Genomic DNA, 12338 nt, shown 5'->3' with positions numbered 1-12338 from the left:
GGGGGGGGGGGGGGGGGGGGGCGGTGTGGAAGGAGGGTGAAGCATGAGAAATTACCTATTGGGTATAATGGAGATTGTTGGGGTGATACTTGTGTGAAAAGCCCAAACTTCACCACTATGCAATATAGCCGTATAACAAAACTACGCTTTTACCCGCTAAATTTATACAAATAAAAAAGAAGTGGACCTCAGAATTTCCCTGCTCTGTCTTCTTGGTGACGCCTGGATTCTAGCCAGAGAAGTCTCAGCACTAAACCTGTGTGTGTCAAAATTACTGGTTGTCACACTGTGCTCCCTTAGAAACAAATATTACATACCCAAACCTTCACTCCGTGTATGGAAAAAGAAAGATTAACGGAGTCTATGAAAAGTATGGCTTAAAATTGAGAGAGTTGTGAAGCTTAGACCATGAGAGTTTATTTGTCTTTTCTACTGACATACAAATTGCTGCTTTAAAAAAATCTGTGGTGGGGAACAAATCAACATCAGTCATCTGTAAGCACCCTAAAAAGCATGTTTTGTATGAGTGACCATCATTTATGACTGTTTTTGTGAAAAGATAGACTAATATGAGCTTTCTCTTTCTTTGTCTAACTTTTTTTTTTCTTTTCTGGAGTCAGGGTCACTCTAGCACAGGCTGGAGTACAGTGGCATGATAACAGTTCACCACAGCCTCGACCTCCTGGGCTCAGGTGATCCTTCTGCCTCAGCATCCTGAGTAGCTGGAACCAGAGGCTTGTGCCACCATGCATGCCTGGCTTACTTTTTCTGATTTATTTAATTTAGTTTTTTTTGGAGAGACAAAGTCTTCCTATGTTGCCTAGGCTGGTCTTGAACTGCTCACGTGATTCTCTTACCTCAGCCTCCCAAAGTACTAGGCCACCATGCTTGGTCTTTCAGACTTTTTTGATGAGGTTCATTTTAAGACCAGAAATTTGAAAATGGAAATATTTAAAAATCAAGTGAAAGAGGCAAATCAACAGAACTTTCTGGAATCGGGAAGATACTCTGCAACAAACATCAGCAAATGTTCTCAGAATTGCTCATCAGACTGTCAGCAGCAGCTAAACCTGCCCCTTCAACTCACGATTCTGTCTGTCATGAATGCCACCTGCTATTGTCTATGAATGAAGAATGACAGCTGTGCCCAGTAAAGAGACAGAATGGAATTGCATCAAAGTAACATATTTCTATTGAGATTGGTCCTGATTCAAGTGGTATTCATTTATAGACAAGCACTACAATGGAAAAGAAAATTGAAAACACTTTTTCTGTTGACTTCTTGATTGTGCTTTTGTCTAAGTACTTCTAGTGATTCGACAATATTAACCTCATGGGGTAAAGCATCTACACATATGATAAAAATTTGATCACTATCTTACAGTGAAATAAGAGAGTGATTCTTTGCATTCCCTTTCTGGATTGAAGGAGAAGTCAGTATATTTGGCTTTACACTTGTCTTCTTCTTTTCTCTTAGCTGTGTCCAGAAACAGAAACTCTTGAATTGAGCCACAGATATTAATCCCAGGGGATTTCAGGTTCTTGCACATAACAGGTGCTTGCTACATGCTTGTTGAAGAAACAATAGAGGGAGTCATTGATTATTTTTAGACTGTGATATGTGATTCTCATTTCATTGTAACTTTTTTCTGAATATTGGTATACTTGAAATTGAAAGGGGAATAAAAAACTGGCTTATCCATTGTATAATGACAATTTTAGGTTGAGTTTATGTTAAAGCTATTTTTTACTTAGTGATTGCGTTTTACTAGTGAATAGTCTATTTTTAGCCTGCTATCAATAATGTTAAAGAAATAATTTGGGGATAAGTGCTATCCTTGTATATTCATTTCAAATGAAGTCTAGGCTACTCGTGATGGTATCCCAAAACCTTCATGTCGATTGTAGATGATAATTTTGTTTGACTATTCACTTGAGGTTTTCTCAAAAATTTTTAGAGATTCTCTGTTTTTTATTGCATGTGTTTCAAATAAAAATATGTTTAATAAAAGCATATTTCAGAATTTTAACAACTATACAAGTCAGGTAAAAAGCTGCATTTATTAGCCCCAGGAGACAACTATAAAACTCAGACATAAAATTAATTTCTCAAAACACACAGAAAGAAGAGCTAGAACTCCCTGTAGCTTATGTCAGCTGTCAAAAAACAGTGATGTATCGTTCTTCTCCACTAAGTTGCTTCACCACCAGCAGGTTTTAGTTAACATTATTATGATAGTGAATGACCCTAAAGAGGGCTCCCTCGTTCATTTAAGGCTCCTTCCTAATAACCTACAGCTGTGTGAACACCATCAGCTGTGGGAGTTTCCGTTGGGCATGTTAAAAGTGGTGGTATGTCACTCCATATGGTTCTTCTGGGCTTCCTTTGACGACTCCTAATATTCCATCCGTCCAGCTGTCAAGAGCTGATTCCTCAGCTGGGCTGATGACTTGAAAAACTACTCATCAGTCTTTAATTGTTTCTCATTGTTGCTACTAAAAAACTAGGAGCTCTTTGTTTTCAGTGGATGAAAAAAATGAAGAGGAGCTCATTTCAAATGAATGCAGCCAAGGTTCTAAATAGGACAGTCCCCCAAAATGCAATAAACTTTTGTTTTTGCATGCTAAAGTCCCCATGGTTGTGGGAATACAAGTAATTTGGATAATTGTTATTGCTTCGATTGCATGAAAATGTAATCAGGTCTTTGCAAAGGGGGCCCCAAATGGAGGTATGGGCACAAGTTAAAGTGATCTTATTCTGTTGGCTTGTAACGGAAGTGTTTAACTTTCAAACTTATTTTCTGAAGAAAAGCAATGAGCATAAAGAGGTAATGATAGTTTTACTGTAAAACTTTAATTTGGAAATAACTGTAGGATAATTACATCATTTATTTGGAAAAAACAAAGAAAGGTATTATTGAAAAATAGCAGAATACCTAATAACTATATATAATACTATATAGAATTTAAGGGGAAAAAGGAAATGAAAGTTTAATTTTATAACGAGGTTGAGGTTTTATTTCTTCTAGTCTTTTATATTGGTGCTAAATCTTAATTTAGAGCCAGTCATATGGAGCTTTAGTAATTTATTGCTTGGATTGTCAGAGAAAAATAATGTGTTGATGTTTATATGTTGCTCTTGTTGAATTTTAGACATTTGCCTTTTATTTTTAATTGGAAAGTCCCCCTTTTTAAAAAGAAGCTGTTGAAAGATGACAGTTTCTAGGGAAGGTGGTTTAGATTAATTACTTTTGTATCTTTAGCCTCTTCTTATACAAATTAATTAATTTCTCTGTTTCTGTTTACTGTCTTTTATCGAAGGCAGGGAAACAATGAACTAACTCTAGGATATGAGGAAGCTCTTTATAAATATTTATATATACTATTGGCTACAATAGCTCTAAGGCCTGAATAAATGATGCTGAAGCAAAATGAATAATGATTATTCCTACTTCATTAGTAGTTAATGTCTGTGAAATATGCCTAAATCTTCAAAATCAATTAAGGTGTATTTTTATAGAAGCTCAAAGCTAAAGACTTTAAGAAACATTAGTGGAACTTCATTTACCCCAAATTAATGGGCTCTGATATAGTTGGAATTCCAGGAAAAAGGGTTCATTGTACAATCCTCAACTGTTTAATTCTATAGCCACTTTGTTTTAATGCTCTCTTCACACTTCTGAGGGTTCAGTTATATTGTGATAACCATTTATTACTTTATCTTACTGCTTTGTCATTCTTCATTTTTTAATGTCTTAATAATAGGAATGATACACAACTTCTTAAGATACTTTTCTACTATACCTTAAAAAGAAATATCAATAATTATTACCTCAGATATTTTCTTACATAGTGTAAAAAATGTAATACTTGTTCTTTAAATACTCCCTTGAAGTTGGAAAACAATTGGGGGAAGATGCTTTTTTCACACATCAAATGTTTTGACAATATATCGACTCATTTCAAATACGTCTTAGAAAAGGCATTACTAACTACCATAATCAAGATAACACTTGAAAATTTATAATCGAGAGGCTTTATTAAATATTGGCAAACAAATTTTAAATGTAAAATGCGAAGAATATATCACAATAAGAATCCGTTCTCTCAAATTCTTTAAGAGAATTTAGTAGTCAATCCTCTTTATAAAGGCTTCAGTTCACCAAATATTGAAGAGGAAGAGAAGAAAGAAAGACATAAGGAAGAAATAGCATGAGATGAAACTCAGAAAGCTATCAGGTAGAATAATTTATCACTTTTTTATACATGGCAGTATTGGGTCCGTTTTATCTGCAGTTGCAATAAAATTATGGTAAAGTCAGTGACCACTTCTCCCACCCAGATGTTCACTAGCATATTCTAATGGAGAATGTACAGTCAGGACACATCTCAGATACCTAGATATAATTTAATCAGTGAGTTTGGTTATAAATATGAGGCCCTCCGGGAAAACCAGGGATAGCTTGGTGAGATGAAGAAGGAGGAAACTAATTCACAATAAAAAATAAGCAGGAGGTTTACGAACTCAGGGAAGCTGGAAATTCAATAATTGAACAAATGGCTGTGGGTGTTGGGCCACTGGATAACCATGTACAAAAAAATATATCTAGACACAGACCTTACACCCTTCACTCAAACTAATTCAAAATGAATCATAGACCTAAAGGTAAAACTAAAAACTATCAAGCTTATAGAAGACAGCATAGGAGAAATCTAAATGACCTTGAGTATGACAGTGACTTTTTAGATACAAAGTTACTATTCATGAAAGAAATAATTGATAAACTGAACTTCATTAAAATTAAAAACTTCTCTACAAAAGACAATGCCAAGAGAAAGACAAGACCAGCCAGAGACTGAGAGATAATATTTGTAAAAGAAATCTGATAAAGGACTGTTATCTAAAATATACAAAAAAACTCTTAAAACTTAATGATAAGAAAAGGAACAACTCTATTAAAAAATGGGCAAAAGACCTGAATAGGCATCTTATCAAAGAAGATATACAGATGACAAACATATGAGAAGATGTTTAACAACATATGTCATTAGGGGATTGCAAATTAAGCCAACAACAAGATATTATTGCACACCTATTAGAATGGTCAAAATTCAAAACACTGATAACAGCAAATGCTGCTGAAAATATGGAACAACAGGAACTCTGTCTCATTGCTGGTGGGAATCCATAATGGTGCACCTATTTTGAAAGACAGTTTGGAAATTTTTGCCAAACTAACCATATTCATACCATACTGTCAAGCAATTACACACCCAAATGAGCCGAAAACTTATGTTCACACAAATACCCACACATGGATGTTTATAGCAGCTTTATTCCTAATTCCCAAAACTTGAAAGCAATCAAGAAGTCCTTCAGTAAGTAAATGTATAAATAAAATGTGATATATTCAAACAAAAGAATATTATTCAGCTCTGAAAAGAAATGAACTGTAAAACCATGAAAAGACACAGAGAAACCTTAAATGCATATTGTAAAGTAAAGGAAGCCAGTCTGAAAAGGCTGTGAACCATATGACTTCAGCTATATGACATTCTGGAAAAGGCAAAACTATGGTTACAGTAAAAAGACCCGTGATTACCAGGACGAAAAGAAAAGGAGGGATAAGTAGACAAAGACAAAAGATTTTTAGGGAAACAAGACCAATGTATGATACTACAACGGTGTATACATGTCATTATACATTTGTCAAAACTCATAGAATATATAATACCAGGAGTGAACTCTCATATCAACTATATGTGTCAGTGTAGTTGTAACAAATACGCTACCGTGACATAGGATGCTAACAACAGAAGCTGTGTGTGGGTGAAGAGGGCATATAAACTCTCTGTGCCTTCTTCTCAGTATTGCTGGGAATCTATAACTGCTCTAAAAATAAAGTTTATTTTTAAAAATGACTCAGGACTTTTAAAGAACTTGACTGATGTTTAGACAAAATCAGGCATGTTCAGGGTGGTATGGCTGGAGACAAGGACTGATGTTTAATTTGAAGATACCTGTTAGGCGGTGAACAGTCATATACACCACTCCACTGCCTCAGACCTTCTATGAAGGCTGCTCTGTGTGTCCTCCAGTGAGTAGTAATTTGGGGGAGAGTAAAGAGCTTGGGATAATGGTAGGAGGCTTGCATGAAAAAGGCTCTCAGGAAGAATTGGGGCAAGGTGAGAGAACCTATCAGAGAAACAGATGCCAGGTTGATGGCTCTGGGGTGAATGAAGACTGCCCCCTAACTATTGGAAATTGTCCTAGGGATGCTGGGAGGAGAGTTGATAGAAAAACTAACATCTCCTTCCAAACCCATGCAAAGAATCTATTTTATTTTGTATTTTGTAATCCCTCTATTCAAATAGACAAGGGTTAATGTACTGAATAACTGTTAGGCAGTTAATAGGTACCTTATAAAGTCATAAATGAATGGAAAGAAAATACAAGAGGCAAACTTGACACTTGATGGATAAAGATAAATGTAGTAACCATAACAATTACATGGAAATATTTAATTTCATTTTTTAAAACTACCAGAACAATTTTATAAGAAGGACATAAAATGAACAGATTTTAAGCTAATGCATATGGATGTATGAAGAAATAAAGATTTTGAGGGAAATAGAAAGCTTTTTTAAAATTCTAAACTGTGACATAAGGAAATCTCATAGTTCAGTCAACTAGAAGGGAGATAAAATAGTGTCCAGGCATTTCTTAATTGGAAATTTCTTTTTCTCAGCCCAGAAAGAAAATTTCCATCTGTTTTAGCATCTGCTTACTGTGTTTCAAGAATTTCTCCAATTTAACAAATAGGTGTGTCAATTGTAACATCTGGGAATTTTTATAAGGATATACACAAAAAAGGTGAGGTAGATGGTAACTGGTTGTATGAGCTTTTCACAGATTTCTTGTGTACACATAGAATTAAAATTGCTGATCACATGGCATTTTTATGCTCTTTTAAAAAACAATAAACTTTGAATTGTTATAATATTGGAATTGTACCTTATTTTCCCCCACCAACCTATTTAATCACAAGAAGTGCAGAAAGAATTTTACCTAATCAAGGCCACAGTAGGATTTTGGAGATGTGATTTCTAGATCTGTTTGTTGGGCTAAATCCCTTGTGGCTTTGGGAACATTGCCTCATTTCTCTTTGACTTGATATGTCCACTGGTAAAAAGGTAAATTTAAATACCTCCCTATTCCAAATACACTGAAATGTTGAGGAAGAGAATATGCTAAAAATACAGTCTATGAGTACAAATGAAGACCATTACATTTTAGACCTCTACCATCTTTTATGCTTATTTTGGAAGCTCTGGATTCTGAAGCTTATAATTTCTTGCTTTCATCTGAGGAAAAATAAAACCATGCTCTTTAAAATTTCAAAATTCTGAATACTTTTCTTTCCACCTTTTAAAGTCTTTTAAAAATGTTTATGTTATTTTATTAAATTATTTTTGGTTTGTTTTTATAACTATGAAATATCTCCGGTATTTTATCCTGTTTTGCAATTATCATCAAGCATGCAGTGAAACAAAAATTTTGAGTAATAATTTTCTGTCTTTCACATTCGGAAATGAAAAAAGTGAAAGGTTATGATTTTCACTGGTATCCTGCCGTGTGCGCAAAACAAATGTTTCTTGGTCCTCTGCCTCTAATGGATATTCCAACACTACTTTTGTTTGAAGTGTTTTTCTATAGTTTCACAGTACAGATAACACTGATGTGGTTATCGGGGATCGTCCAAGGTGACCTGAGAATTCTGTTTCCGAACAATTAGTCTTCAAGCCATGACAGAACTCATGTACCTTCCAGTCTATAAAGTTCTTGATCTCAGATCACTCAGAGTTCTTCTTTGTAAATGGAGCTTTCCTCACTATAACCTCCTTTTTCGATTTGATTAGAATTCTATGAATTTGGGGAATGAGGTAAGGTATGGGAAAGACCGAGAAGTTGACAAATCTGATGTAACCTAACCTAGTCCAATGTCCTATAAGGCGAATGATAATTGAGGTTGATATTCCCTTTAATTACTTGGTCAAAGAGCAAGTGTTCTTTCACATGTCCCTTAAGAAGTAGAGAATATAAAAGACTTTAGCTCTGAGTGATACTTCATATCCTGTCAACTTGCTAGAATCATGTATTTGGATTCTATATTTATTATCTTTCTATAGCTCTAATACTAAGCATCTTAACAGAGTCAAAAATGTTGAATGGAAAATATAATATATGACCAGAGAATATATTAAGAGATGCTCAACCCAAGTTTATTTAGGTAAACAAATTAAGACTACAACGAGATACCACTGTACATAAAATACACTGATCAGTTTAAGCAGTTTCCCAATACCCAGAGTTGGTGAGGATGTGGACCAGTTGGATTTCTTATTCATTGCTAGTAAAAACATAAACCTTTTTAGAAACTACTTTGTATTATTTTGTAAGTTAGAGTATTTGTAATACCATTTGACTCAGCATTTCCACTTTCTTATGTATATACAGTCATATGTGCCAGGAAGCATGTGCATATGTTTATAAATGCCTCACACTGGAAACAACCCACTTGTGGCCCCTGAATAAATCAAAGAGATAGTGTGTCTTGAATCAAGGATAATGATTCTGTACAATTGATGTGCATCCAAAGCAAAAGACTAAGTAAAACAAGAGAGATTAAGGGCATCAAACACAGTCCCCAACACATAAAATATATGCAATAATTTGTTAACGAGGTGAGAGATCTTTAAAAAATCATTTATTTTGGAATATTATGTGACTCAATGTTTTAAGCAGTCTTTTGTGACTAACTTATTTCTCTCTTATGAGTCAAATAACAAATACAAATAAATCCTTTACCAATTATTTTCTCATCACTTAATGATTCTATATTATGTTTATTTGTATTCTGCTGTGTAAATAGTACTAAAATTTTTTTACTCTGCCTATTTTGTTAATAGGACTAGCTTGTATACTTTCGGAGATCAAGGACCACATTTTTAGGTGCTTTTGTATTTCACAGAACTACAGAGTGGGCAATTAATAACTGCTTAGGACTTAATGGTAAAACAAAAATCTACTTGAATTTTACTCTTTAAGAAAAATCTGTCTTGGAAAGGACAAATCATGATCAAAAGCAGAGTCTTTCTACCAGGTTAAGTGCTCTATAAGTTCAAGTGGGAACTTTTAAAGAAAAGTTTAATATATGTCATTAAGTTGTTGCAGTTATTTTTGTATGTAGGAATGTTTGTGACAAGTACACAGAAATTCTTTATGTAGTAATTCTACGATGTAATGAAATTCTTAGTACACAAGGCATCAGTGATAGAGGAACACTGTGTGTCTGCTATTCATCCAATTAAAAACATGCTAAACAATGTGCTATGCTCATTATCTTGCTGAGAAAAATGGAATCTGGAAAGCTGTTGATATATCAGTTCTATCAGGTTATTTTTGTTGTTATTGTTTAATCAAATACTAATCAGGAGAAATGAACTTTATAATAGGAGAGCCAATTTATCTGATATCAGAACTACCCGGGCAGTTAGCCTTACATGATTATTCTTAGAACCATGCTAGCTTATTTCCAATTAAACTGTACTTTCTGTTGCTATAGTAGTTACAACAGGCACAAGTGTAAAGAGGAAACGTACTTCCCCTCCCTCTCTCTTTTACACAGATATCAGCAATTTAAACCAAATATGTGAATTAGTTCATATGTATCAGATGAGTCTCTTTTGAGAGAAAGCAACAGAGATTCCTATCCAAAATAATTCAGCCCAAAGGGAATGTTATTGTTTGATGGAGCACTCTGTATCTGACATGACCAGGGTTTATTGGTAGTTCTGCTTCCTCTGGGTTTGTTCCACTGTAAAGCAGGCTGTTTAGTGGTGGTTACACATCTTATGTAATAGGAAAGAAAACTCCTCTCCTTTAAGAGTAGAGTTAAAACTTGGTTCTCGTAGGCTAACACTGAGTCATGGGCCATCCATGAGCCAATCACTGTGCCTAGGGAAATAGAATTTGTTAAGGCCTGAGATCAATGTCTCTAAACATACAGGAGCGGGGAGTCGGTTGCTTCCACAAACATAGGCTACATCTAAGAAGGGTTGATACTGGACAAAATATAGGGTACCATTACCAAGGATCATTCTATGCTAAATGGTGTAATTATCTGCTGTATTACACCCTTCAAATTGATTCCACATTTTCTTTTATCGTTAATCATTATGGGTTGCATATTTTCTTTGTATTGAGGTATAGAGGGCTACTTGGCAAGACAGAACAGTTTTCTTTGTTGGTGACAAAAGCTGCAAGTCACTTTTCTGCTAGGTGAAGGATAAAAAGAAGTCATCTTGGAATACATTTTTGCTAATTCAGATGGAAGAGTTGCTTGAGGGTTCATGCTTATTATGCAAAGGAAGAAATAGGAACCTATTGACTCAGAGAAAGTGTGTATCAGATATTCTATGGTTTGATAAAATTTTTCCCATGTATGTTTTTTCTGTGCAAGCTAGGAGAAAAGCCCAAGTTAATTTGCATTGCCAAAGACTTGTAGAAGAAAATAGATTCTTCTCCTCCTTCCATTTGAGTCTACCTTATCATAATATCAGACCAGTTATAATGATTCAGACTGCCCTGTTATAACAGGCACATCGTGGGAACAAAGGCCTAGATTGAAAGGATAAAAGGAACCGTAACTTTGGAAGCCTAACATAGTGCTATGGTTTAAATGTGCCCCCCCGCCCCCCAATTTTAAGTTGTAAACGTAATCCCCAGTGCAACAGTATGAAGAGGTGGAGTCTAATAAGAGAAGATTTGGTCATGAAGGTGAAACCCTCATGAAAAGATTTGTGTTATTATCATGGAAGCTGGTTAGTTATTGTGAGAGTGTGTTGTCATAAATGAAGTCTGGTCCCTGGTGCTGTTTTCTGTCATGAGTGCTCACTTCTGTCTTTCACCTTCCACCATGGAATAAGCCTTGCCAGATGCTGGCATCATGCTTTTGGACTTCCCAAACTCCAGAACTATAACACAAATACACTTCTTTTCTTTATAAATTACCCAGTCTGTGGTATTCAATTCTAGCAGCAGAACATGGACTAAGCCATATAGTATACCTCTGCAACCTGTGCATCATTGTGGTGGAGGTAAAAGGGCCCAAAGGAATGTACTGGAGTGGATCATTCAATTGCAGTGAATTTGTATGGCAGTGACAGGAGAAATGGCAATTGAATGCTGGAGCTGGTATGAAATGTGTCAGACAGCTTGAGTGTTTTCCGTCCATCCTGCCTTCCTATCTTCCTCTCTCCCTTCTTTCTTCCTTCTTTTAATTTTTCTGCTAAAAATGAGTAACTAAGAAACTGGGATGATCCCTTTGGACTGTGTAAGCTTCTGTGATTCCTGTCAACTTGGTTAAGTGGAAAGGAGGTTTCAAGAGGTAGCCACTGGATTTCCTTTTAAATTGGTCCTGTGGGGGATTGAATGATTAATTTGAATATTAAAAAGATTTATGACCTTAATTATATCTCAAGCTGGTGATGCAGGTTACACTGATTTTACCTGATTAATTTTTAAAAACCCCAAAACTTAAAGAATCATCCTAAAACTTTTGCTTCTCATTCTCCTGCTTTCTTATCTTCGGAAACTGATCAGAGATAAAATTACTTTGAAAATAAATTGTTTCCAGACCGTCAGATGTGGGTTTGGATGGTAATAACATATCAAAAGGAAGAATGAAATGATTGGAAGAGGGGAGGTATAGTGGGTCAGCAGAGAAAAGTGAGGGCCAGAGAATACTCAATCACTGGCATTTCCCATCCCTATGGAGCAAATGCTGGCTCATGGACCTGTCAGACATCTTGGCAGGAAAATCTCAATTCTCCATCAAGCTCCCTTAGCCAGATGCCATTGAACAATCCAATCAAATAATTAACTCCCTTCATTTTCAAATTCCATGTTCATGAAACAAACTTCTAATTATATTTTGACCACCTCATGAAGAAGAAAGTCACTACATAAGGGATATATTTATTTAGAATCCTTGGTATCAAAAAATGGCAACATTGAATGAATTTTGAAAACACTGATTTAAAAATTAATAGAGAAAAAACTAAAAAATTAATAGAAAAATATACTGGAAAATTTAAAAGAAAATAAAGACAACATAATTCTCAATTCTAACTAAAATGTGCCCTCTCATAAAGACAGTAAAGAGAGCAAAAGGTTTGTGTTTGGCTTCTATTCTTATCTTTTTGGAAGATGTGCTATGTAATTTGCTGGCGATACAGACATGAACAAGATACTCATGATTTCTGTGCTCATGGAG

This window comes from Carlito syrichta, unplaced genomic scaffold (assembly GCF_000164805.1).
Source record: "Carlito syrichta isolate Samal-C Ts95f unplaced genomic scaffold, Tarsius_syrichta-2.0.1 Scaffold307118, whole genome shotgun sequence".
Classification (NCBI taxonomy): Eukaryota; Metazoa; Chordata; class Mammalia; order Primates; family Tarsiidae; genus Carlito; species Carlito syrichta.
This window is presented reverse-complemented; position numbering follows the sequence as displayed.